Raw genomic sequence first — 12,294 nt, forward strand, 5'->3', positions numbered from 1 at the left:
CTTAAGGACACTTTAATTTTAAAGGATGGAAAAGAAAATTATTTTAAGGCTCTTTTCAAATCAAATGTTCAGAGTCAAGCTTCTTTAAAATGAAATATTGTCACCACCTGATTTCGGATCTGCTTTGTTCTCACCCCATAAATAATGGGGTTAAGAGCAGGGGGGATGACCACATACAAATTATCCAGGAGGATGTGGATAAACGTGGAATATTGTGTCCAAATCGATGAGTCATAAAGGAGAAAAAGGCTGGAGTGAAGAAAGCCAAAATGACACACACATGGGAACCACAGGTATGAAGAGCTTTGAGTCTGGCCTCCTGGGATGGGAGTCTGAAGACAGCATGTAGAATCTTCACATAAGATACAGCAATCAAAATAACATCCAAAAGTATCATAGAAATAAGGATTAATCCAAACAATATATTGACCTTTATGCTGACACAGGCCAAACAGGCAATGCCCATGTGCTCACAGTAGGTGTGGGGTATAGTATTATGTCCACAGAATGAAAGCCTTAGAAGGAGGGATATAAGTGGAAAAACAAAACCCAAATTTTTCAGCATTCCTATTTCCACAATAATACAGGTATTTCTGTTGGTGAGGATTGTGTTATATCGAAGAGGGTGGCAAATGGCAACGTAGCGATCAAAAGCCATGGCTACAAGCATGAATGTTTCAAAGCCTATAAACAGATGTATGAAGAACATTTGAGTTAAGCATCCCCCAAAGGAAATCACACCGAGGTTAAACCAGAAGATGCCTAGCATTTTGGGAACAGTAGCCGTGGACAGGCCCAGGTCTGTGAGAGCCAAGATGGCTAAAAAATAGAACATGGGCTGGTGAAGACTGTGTTCAGTCTGGATGAAAAGAGGATGGTAACACTCCCAAGGAGGGCAATCAGATACGCTATACCAAATGGAAAGCCAAGACAGACTTGCATATTTTCCAGTCCTGGAATTCCCAACAACAGGAAAGATGAGGGGTGAATCCATGAGTCATTGGCTGGAGACATATTGGCAAAGGCTTTTGATGGGTACGCTCCACTCATTTGAAGGAATCTTTAGTTCTGCATAAGGCTTCCCAGTGCCTCATCAATATTGCTAATACTGCAGAAGAACAATAAGATATAAGGATGTACACTTTCTCTAGAAATATAGAAGAAAGAGCATGTTATTCCACAGACTTCTCTTCCTCTCATTTACTCTCATTGTTATATATTGCACGTGAAGGAGAATATTCCTTAAGAAATGAATGGATATTGAGACATTGGACAAGATAATCTTAATTAGTTTTAGTGAGAAATTAGACCAAGTCAGTTAATATAAGATTCTATACTAGGCTCTAACTTTTTGAAATGTTAATTATAAATTGAGAGAAGATACACGCATTCATGTCCCACTGATAAATGATTACAGTTTGTGAGCATTGGCATTATTATAGATTTCAGAAGCAGCCTTTAAAACCATTTGCTTAACTAGAAATATTACTCTAGCATACGCCCTTGGGAGTTTCCAGTTGAAATCAATGAGCTTTTCCCCCCAGTACTTACTAGGACATATATTTCTTTCTCAACATGCTATGAAAGTAGCACTGACATAGGTACACTGCTGCTGCTGCTGCCAAGTCCCTTCAGTCGTGGCCGACTCTGTGCAACCCCACGGATGGCAGCCCACCAGGCTCCCCCGTCCCTGGGATTCTCCAGGCAAGAACACTGGAGTGGGGTGCCATTGCCTTCTCCAATGCATGAAAGTGAAAAGTGAAAGTGAAGTCGCTCAGTCGTGTCCGACTCTTCCCGACCCCATGGACTGCAGCATACCGGGCTCCTCCATCCATGGGATTTTCCAGGCAAGAGTACTGGAGTGGGGTGCCATTGCCTTCTACCATGTGTAAAATAGATAGCTGGTGGGAAGCTGCAGCATATATAAGCATATATATTTTTTGCTTCTAAATTTGTGTTATTTCTTACTTTTGTCATCAATGTATGAAGACATGTGCTTTATTCTTTGAAATAGAACCTTACCTTATAAGGTCACTGACTTCACAAAATTCAATGCTACAAAATTAATTTTAGATATAAAACCATCTCTCTTTTAGCAAGGTTGACTCAGGTTTAAAGCTCTGACAATGCTTCAGGCTCCCCATTTTTCCCCTATTTTCTTGCACCAACAACCTGGTCTTACTTCATTTCTAAAACATCTATATCATTATTATATTGTTATAAGAAGGAAGAGAATAATTCTAAAATAATAACATTGTACAAGTATTTAAAATTATTTATCTCAGTCTCACAGGGAAATATCAAATAAATTATATTACTTGGTATTCAGACATGGGGAATCAAGACTGATTCTGGTTCCTGAGTAAGTGGATTTCTTTTTTTTTTTTTTAATTGGGAGCTAATTACTTTAAAATATTGTAGATTTTTGCCATACATTGACATAAATCAGCCATGGGTGTTAACGTGTTCCACATCCTGAACTCCCCTCTCACCTCTCTCCCCATCCCATCCCTCAGGGTCATCCCAGTGCCCCGGTCCTGAGCACCCTGTCTCATGCATCAAACCTGGACTGGCGATCTGTTTCACATATGGTAATATACATGTTTCAGTGCTATTCTCTCAACTCACCGCACCCTTGCCTTCTCCCACAGAGTCCAAAAGTCTGTTCTTTACTGTGTCTCTTTTGCTGTCTCGCATATTGGGTCATCATTACCATCTTTCTAAATCCTATATATATGCATTAATATACTGTATTGGTGTTTTACTTTCTGACTTACTTCACTCTGTATAGTAGACTCCAGTATCATCCACTTTATTTGAACTGATCCAAATGCATTCTTTTTAATAGCTGAGTAATATTTCATTGTGTGTAGGTACAACTTTCTTATCTATTCATCTGCCAATGGACAGTCACAGTGCTTCCATGTCCTAGCTATTGTAAACAGTGCTGCGATGAACATTGGGGTACAAGTGTCTCTTTCAATTCTGGTTTCCTCGGAATTCCTGGATCATACAGTAATTCTATTTCCAGTTTTTTAAGGAATCTCCACACTGTTCATAGTTGAGTTTGTATTCCCACCAACAGTGTAAGAGGGTTCCTTTTCTCCGCATCGTCTCCAGCATTTATTGTTTGCAGACTTTTTGATAGCAACCATTCTGATCAGTGTGAGGTGGTACCTCATTGTGATTTTTTTAGTCTGAATCGCAGGTGCAGGTCTTAATCCTCAAAACAAAACTGCTTTGTTCCAGTCACCCAGCTCTCTGACCTTCTGGTATTCCCAGCGTTCTGCCCAAATGTGCTTATTTTAGAACTAAGCAGTCAGTTCTTTCTTCATTCTTTTTCTTGTGCTACATTACATTTGTGGTTAGCAATCTCCAGTTTCTTCCAATTACTCTTCCTTGTTCCATACTACCTCTTGCAAATTTTACCATAATTGGTCTAAATACACATTTCTAAAGAAGAGGGAACCAAATATGAGTGTGTTCTTAATTTTAATCCGTGAAAGACAGATTCTCTTCTCTCTTTGAAGAGAATGAAATAGTATTAATAATAAGAGACTTGACCTTTTCTTTGAAGCTAAGGAAGTTAGGGGACATCACAGTACATTGTTCCCTTAAGGTTTTAGGAAATATATGTAGAAGATTCTAAGAATAAAAGAAGCATGATTCTTTAAGAGAAAAGATAGGAAGCCAAAGTCTCTAAATATCTACATAGATCTGTGTAAGGTATATACCTCAAGGCTGATATGAGGAAGAGCAAGAAGAACTAGCATCATCCTCCCATTAATCTCCCAGGTCTGTTAGTTACTCATGCTCAGAGAGGCTTCATGGAACTCAGTGTTGACTTGTTATATTTCTCTCCCAGGACCCTGTAATTCTACTCCATAGCTCTCTGTATGGTTATTTAATCAATGTCCGAGTCCCCATGTAATTGTAAGCTTCATGCAGAGTTGCTTCAGAGGCCAGGAAGTGGTTTTGTTCATCATTATTTCTCTAGCACAGGATTTGGTGGAAAGCTGTGACTCAAAACATTTCTTTTACAAAAAGACTGAATGAGTAGGTAATTATTAATTTTGACTCCTGGTGAAAAGTCCTCATGTTAGAAGAATGGTAACAGATATCACACAGTATATCTGGCAGTTAAGGATAGAGAAATGAAAAAGAAAACCATAATCCTCAAAAAACGGTACTCTGAGTACATAAGAAAGAGCACTCTGATCAGAGGCGTTCCTGATAGGGAAGCTATCAATGGGCCTGTGATGTAATAAAAAGAAAATACAAAGAGGACATTCTAGAGAGAATTTTATAAAAGTTATAAAAGCAGGTGATCATGACAATCAAAAATAGGAAGTAAAACGTAACTGGTGGATTTGTTCATGCATTACTTGTTCTCTCATGGGACCTCCTGACTATTTGGCTACTCAAATACATCAGTAAAACATCAATAATATAGTTTCATAGTGGTACATTTTCAAAAATCAAAGTTAATCAGTCTTTTGCAATGTCAACTTGTTTTCAACATAAAGTCATAATTTATATTAGAGTGCCTAAACAGAATTGTACAAGGGGCAAAAGGTGATGCCAAAGACTTGTGAGACCTTAAATCAAAACTTTCTGAATAAGGCAACAGAAATAAATTAAAAGTAAAAATAGGGGGGAAATTACTGCAAAACAGTCTCATCCTGCATGTCACCTATCTAAAAGATACTTATTCACTCTAAAAGATCTTTATTCCTATATACAATGAACAACAAAACTCAATAACAGTGCTAAAACCAGAAAGATGTTCAATCAGGTATTCTGCAGTCCTGGATAAAGGAGTACCTGTCTGTAAGATCAAAATTGTTCTTTTGCACAACACTGAACCAGCCTAGTTCAGAAGCAACTGTTATATATCAGATATATTTCAACTCAAATGAGATTCGCCACTTCCAGTCTATACCAAATAGAACAGGTGGATAGCTAAATAAATAAATAAATACATGTTCATAATTTGGGAAAGAGACTATCATCTTACTTTTTCTAAATTTGACTCTAAAATGTTTTTTAATTTTAATTGGAGGATAATCACTTTACAATATTGTGATGGCTTTGCATACATCAACATGAATTGGCCGTAAGCACACATGTGTCCTCTTCCTCCCAAAGCCCCCTCCCAAGTCTCTCCCCACTCCATCCCTCCAAGTTGTCATGGAACACCAACTTTGGGTGCCCTGCGTGATATGTTAAACTCCCACCAGCTATCTAGTTTAAATAAGATAATGTATATGTTTCAATGCTACTCTCTCAAATCATCCCAGCCTCTCCTCCCACTAAGTTCAAAAGTGTGTTCTTTATGTCTGTGTGTATGTACAGGGCATCAAAGGAGACTCTAATATTTTTTTAAATAATACATAAAATGGAAGAGCAAGTGATGATTGAGTTCTACAAATGGCTACTTTTACAGGAAAGAAGACATATGATTTTAAAAACTGATTATTTTTCAACTGTTATGTGTTTTTGTGTGCTCAGTTGCTCAGTCGTGTCCAATTCTTTGTGATCCAATGGACTGTAGCCCACCAGGCTCATGGGATTTTCCAGGCAAGAATACTGGTGTGGTTTGCCATTTCCTTCTCCAGGGGATCTTCCCAGCCCAGGGATCAAACCCATGTCTCTTGCATCTACTGCGTTGGCAGGCAGATTCTTTACCAGTGGCACCACCTGCTAGTGTTGTGTGTTTTCTGTACAGCTTATATATTTAATGCTAAAGTAAACAGTGAAAGTGGTTCAGTCATGTCTGACTCTTTGCAACCCCATGGACTATACACTCCTTGGAATTCTCCAGGCCAGAATAATGGAGTGGGTAGTCATCCCCTTCTCCTGGGGATCTTCCCAACCCAGGGATTGAACCCATGTCTCCATCATTGCAGGTGGATTCTTTACCAGCTGAGCCGCCAGGTAAGTCCATTTAACACTAAACTTGCTTGATAATATGGAAGACTAAATCAAGAATGAATATATTTGTAAACAAGGAGTCTTATGTATATAAATCAGCATGGAAATTTCATTGTATGCTTTTAAGAAACTACAAACTATTTGGAATCTGAAAGTAATTAAACATATTGAGGCTCTTTATCATATGTTGGTTTGATTTGAAACAAATTTTAGAATGTCTACTTTTGGATATTAAATACAAAGTAATATTTCAAAATAACCTGTAGCATGAAAAAGTTCAGTAGAATTAAACTAAAAGAGAGAATTAGAAATGGGAAGGAGGGAGAAAGAGATACAGAAAGAAACAAAGAAGTCAGAATATGTGAGGGAAAGGGACAGAAAAGATCGAAGAGGAAGAGAGAGAATTTAGCAATACCATAATGAGTTGCTTAGTTGAGCTATATCATAACGAGTTGCTTAGTTGACTGTTTAGCTTCTTCTTTTTAGTCCTCTTTTCATGAAAATTAGAAATACTTGTACAAAAAAGTAATAAAACACTAAAATACACAGAATTACCTGCAATTCTATCAATTAGAAATAAGAATGTAAAATATTTTGGTTTATCTCCTCCAAATTAATTTCATATGTAAAGTTAGTGAGGGGGTTAAATCAACAGATTCAAGTCCAAACTTTCCTAATCTATATGTTCAAATGCATATAGCCACAGCTAAGCCTCCACCAACTTACCAGCTTCAGGAATAGCCAACGTTAAAAAAAAAAAAAGTACAATCCAGACTAATAAATGTGCTAAGCATGTCTCAGCACTGTAACTGTGGTCTAAGGAATAAAGCTTATGAGGATGGAAAATTTCCTCCCAGACTGGGAGTAGCTACTCTTCTGGGGCTCCACAGTACGAAAGCATCAAAGAAAATGAATTCACAAGTTCTTACCACAGGTTTGAAGGCATAAAAAAGGACATGAGCAAAGGAAGCCTTTGGGACTTTCAAGTTTCTCCCTGTAGGTTCCCAATTTCAAAGTATTTCTAATTCTCTAAGAACCCAATAGTTCTAATTATTCCCTTGCCATCAGTCCTATAAGAATAATACCTGAAACAACCTATGATTTTTCTATCTGGTCCCCCAAGGCTGTTATATTCTCTAATTATTGTGACACTTTTTTTTCCAGTAAATATCTTTGCCATGATCTAGAAGTCAAGTAGCCATTGAACACTTATTTAAAATTAAGAATGTCTATACTTCTTGGTGGTCCAGTGGTTGACTCCATGCTTCCACTGTGAGGGGTATGGGTTCCATGCCTGGTTAGGGAACTAAGATCCCTTTTGCCACATGGCCAAAAAAAGATTAAGTATGTGGCCAGATTGTTTTAGTCTGTAAATCTTTTCCCCATGAGGCCTATATTCTGGTTGCATAGACAATACTAACCACAAGATGTTGTTGTTTAGTTGCTAAATCATGTCTGACTCTTTTGCAAACGCAGGGATTGTAACCTGTCTGGCTTCTCTGTCCATGAGATTTTCCAGGCAAAAATACTGGAGTGTGTTGCTATTTCCTTCTCCAGGGGCTCTTCCCTACCCAGGGATTGAATCCTTTGTCTCCTGTTGTGCAGGCAGATTTTTTCTCCCTGAACTACCAGGGAAGCCCCACTAACAACTTATAAATGTGCAAATAATTAAGTTTAAGTTGTACAGTGTTAAATTTAGAGCTACAGAAACTCAGAGAACTTGTATGTTTTCTATGCTTTCTAACCTAATTTCCTTTAGAAAGGACTTGGAAGATGGCACAATAAAAACTACAAGGGAAAACATAAACTTACATTACTTGTGGACATCACAGAAGGATTAGGCACTGTGTCTAGCCTGCATAAGCATAGAATTATGAAGCTGACTCTCTTCAGAGACAGAATAAAGCAGTTCTAACAGTTGTCATTGGCTCACTGGACTGGCAGCAATATCTTGACCATGACAATACCCACTTAACATAAGCAACTTTTCAAGAGATGAACATCAGACAAAATCACTCTATGTTTGTGATGATGGAGTGAACTGGGGTGCAAAGGATAGCTTCCTGAGATACTGCCAAATAGTTTTCTAAAATGATTTTACCAATTTACCATCTCACCAGCAAGGTTTGAGGATTCTAGTTGCACATATTTGGTACTTTGGTGGTTTAGTCGCTAAGCCATGTCTGACTTGCGATCCTTTCACTTTATCCATTATGGTCAGTATGTAGTGGAATTGCTTTGTGATTTTATATGTATTTCCTTTGTGACTAAGAAAACAGTGCATCTTTTCATGCTCACTAGAAATTTGGACATCTTCCTTTGCAAAAGCCCCATACAAACACTTTGCTAAGTTTTCTAGGTGGTAGTGTTCCATTTTCTTATCAATTCATAAGCATCATGTATATATTATTTAATTTGAGGCATTTGGTTTGTCTATTCTCCTTGTTATTTATTTGATAAAAAATATATGTTTTATATGCTTTATTTGATAAAAGATGTTCTTAATTTTAAGATATATTTCTCATATTATTAGCACATATATGTGTATGTAACATGTCTTTATAATCCCTTCTTTTTGGAAAGTTATCTGTCCAGAAGTTGTATGGTTTTCCCTTTCAAGTTTACATGTACAATTCATTTGGAAAGGATTTTTTGTATAATGTAAGATAAACATCAAAATTCACTGTTCCTTTCTGTGACTCTCCAATTTATCCAATATCTTTTTAAAAATATCATCTTTGTTACTGTACTACAATGTTATCTCTCCTATAATTCGTACAAACATGTATCTGTGGGTCTGTTTCTGAACTCTCTATTCAGTTTCATTGGACTGGTTTTCTTTTTTTTTAATATAAATTTATTTATTTTAATTGGAGGCTAGTTACTTTACAATATTGTATTGGTTTTGCCATACATCAACATGAATCCGCCACAGGTATACACGTGTTCCCCATCCTGAACCCCCCTCCTTCCTCCCTCCCCATACCATCCTTCTGGGTTGTCTCAGTGCACCAGCCCCAAGCATCCAGTATCATGCATCGAACCTGGACTGGCGTTTCGTTTCATATATAATATTATACATGTTTCAATGCCTCTATACTTGCACCAAAACAATACTCTCCAAATCACTATGCTTTATTATAGGTCTTCACTACTATAGCTTTAGAACAGGTCTTGTTGTTTGTCTGTATGTCTTCCAATATAGTTCTTTAGGAAGAAAATTGGCTATTCTTGGACACTTTTCATAAATATGATACTATTCAAGATAGTGTAGATAATGCTGAGATAATACCCACTCCCTCCCAAATTTCAGTGTATAAAGAAATAAAAGGTTTAATTCTTATTCCTACTACATGACTAATACAAGCTTTGGGAGTGGGGAGGGGCTCTATTGTAGTCACTCAGGGAGTTATTCTGACAAAGGTCAGAATTTTATGACATGACATCTGAACAAAAGCCTTCAGTGAACACAAGATGTGGGAGAGAAAATGAAAAAGTACATAATTAGTCTTAAATATTTCACTAAGAATTGACAAAGGTCATTTCTACAAATATTTTGCCATAGCAAGTCCCATGGCCAAGTCTAACTGCAAGAAGGTTTACACACATGCTGCTGCTAAGTCACTTTAGTCATGTCTGACTCTGTGTGACCCCGTAGAGGGCAGCCCACCAGGCTCCCCCATCCCTGAGATTCTCCAGGCAAGATTTACACACATAAAATCCCCCATGATCCTGGAAGAAAAAGAAAACTTGGAAATGTCGGTAAGCAGAAGGAATGCCTAACTTAAATGTGTCAAAAAATATTTTTTAATTTTCATCCTTTGACTACTGAAAAACAAATTGGGTAGCTATTTGTTCTTCCTCAATATCTTCGAGAGTTTTTTTCTTACTGTGATGATTTTATCCAAAGGCTCAATTTGCTATATAAAGTGTTCTAAATTTTTTTTATGTTTACTTATATCTGAATATGATAATATTATTTTTGCTTTTTAATGTGAGCTCCTCTGATGTCTATTTGGATGACTAAAAGTTTCTTGCCTGTCTAGAGTCAGAAGATTCTGAATATATAGGCTAGCTTGACTCAATTTATCTGATATCTGTTTATTAATTTGCCTGAGTATGTTCTTTTGGTTTGTTAAATTTTCTAAATACAAAAGATTTAGCAGTTGCTATGGAGTGTTTTTTTAGCAAGTATGATATATACATACCTATGTTGTCCTGTTTACAACAGTTTTGCTAAAATTAGCTTTAAGATTTAGAAGACAATATATATTTTTTAAATTTCTTTATGATGGTTTCTAATCATGCAGTAAAATGTCCATGCTCGTAAGCTGATGAAAAATCAGAAGTAAAAATTTCTGAAGTAACTGAAGTAAAAGAGATAACTATGGAAGACCCTCTTGAATGCAGTTTCATATGACACCTCCTTTATGGACTAAGTCAATAATTTTTGTATGATTATTCTAGAAAGTGAAAAAAAGCCAAATATATTTCTAGCTTTGCTTGGTATTCTTCAATATATTGGTGCAATATTTGTAATATTTATTGGATATTATTGCAAATTTTCTAAAAGTCTCCTCCTAAAATAAAGTAATATACAACCCTTAGCCTTAATAGCCTAACTTTCCTACCATGGGATTCTCAGGACGTAAGACTCTCCCTTTCCATCTGTCTATCACCAATAGTCACATACAACTTAGCATGTGTTGAAGTTCATAAATGTTTATTTCAGTTCACTTCAGTCACTCAGTCATGTCCAACTCTTTGTGACCCCATGAACCACAGCACGCCAGGCCTCCCTGTCCATCACCAACTCCCAGAGTTTGCCCAAATTCATGTCCATTGAGTTGGTGATGCCATCCAACCATCTGTTCTCTGTCATCCCCTTCTCCTCCTGCCTTCAATCTTTCCCAACATCAAGGTGTTTACAAATGAGTCAGCTCTTCACATCAGATGGCCAATATATTGGAGTTTCAGCTTCAGCATCAGTCCTTCCAATGAATACCCAGGACTGATTTCCTTTAGGATGGACTGGTTGGATCTCCTTGCAGTCCAAAGGACTCTCAAGAGTCTTCCCCAATACCACAGTTTAAAAGCATCAATTCTTCTGCACTCAGCTTTCTTTATAGTCCAACTCTCACATCCATACATGACTACTGGAAAAACCATACCCTTGACAAGATGGACCTTTTTTGGCAAAGTAGTGTCTCTGCTTTTTATTATGCTGTCTAGATTGGTTATAACTTTCCTTCCAAGGAGTAAGCACCTTTTAATTTCATAGTACTGAATGTATTTTTCATAATTATGCAGTTATTCTTTATGTGGGAGAAGGCGATGGCATCCCACTCAAGTACTCTTGCCTGGAAAATCCCATGGATGGAGGAGCCTGGTAGGCTGCAGCCCATGGGGTCGCGAAGAGTCAGACATGACTGAGCAACTTCACTTTCACACACTGGAGAAGGAAATGGCAACTCACTCCAGTGTTCTTGCCTGGAGAATCCCAGGGACAGGGGAGCCTGGTGGGCTGCCGTCTATGGGGTCTCACAGAGTCAGACACGACTGAAGTGACCTAGCAGCAGCAGAAGCATTCTTTATGTATCATTTTTCTTCTTATTATTATTATTATATGTTGCCCCAAGACTTGCAGAATCTTAGTCCCCAAACCAGGGATCAAACCCATGCCCTTGACAGTGAAAGCACAGACTTCTAACCACTGGACCACCAGGGAATTCCCTATTTCATTTCTAATGCATGGTTTCTCATGTTTCCCTATGATGAAAATCATGATCATAATTTGTTATGGAGAATTTTATGACCCATCATTTACTCATATAAAAATGCAAATTTAAAAAGTAACCACATCATAGAACTCACATAGGAAATGTGTTAATATAAGTAAATTTTCTAGAACAATAAATACTAATGATTCTAAGTAATATCATTATTATTATTTCTAAAATCCTGCTACTGATTTTATTCTATTGCTTTCACATTTCCTCTGGTGATCCAGAAACTACTATAATTTTAAAGCTACCTGCCTTAGCAATCTACCTTCCATTACCAACTGAATTTTCAGATGAATATTCAACTATTCATTTGAAAACTTTCAAATAGGGTAACTGTTTCACAGGGCAATCTTGATCCAACAATCTAACTATAAACAGTTTTCAAAAGATATAATCCTTACAGATGATTATATTATCATCAATAAACTCACTATTGTTTTTAAACTAAAAGAATTATGGACAAAGGAATGTCGTTACTGTTAATAATCACTGTTGAGGCTCCCTGCCCTCTATCTTTTTGGACAATAACCCCCATCTAATAAGCATATGGAAAAAATATGAACTGTTAAACATT

The 12,294-nt window shown here is 37.1% G+C and overlaps 1 pseudogene; it reads right to left on the reverse strand.

Annotated features, from left to right (window-relative positions):
- LOC102183252 lies at positions 75-1,014 on the reverse strand (annotated as a pseudogene).

The sequence above is a fragment of the Capra hircus genome, chromosome 15, assembly GCF_001704415.2.
Source record: "Capra hircus breed San Clemente chromosome 15, ASM170441v1, whole genome shotgun sequence".
NCBI classification, from domain to species: domain Eukaryota; kingdom Metazoa; phylum Chordata; class Mammalia; order Artiodactyla; family Bovidae; genus Capra; species Capra hircus.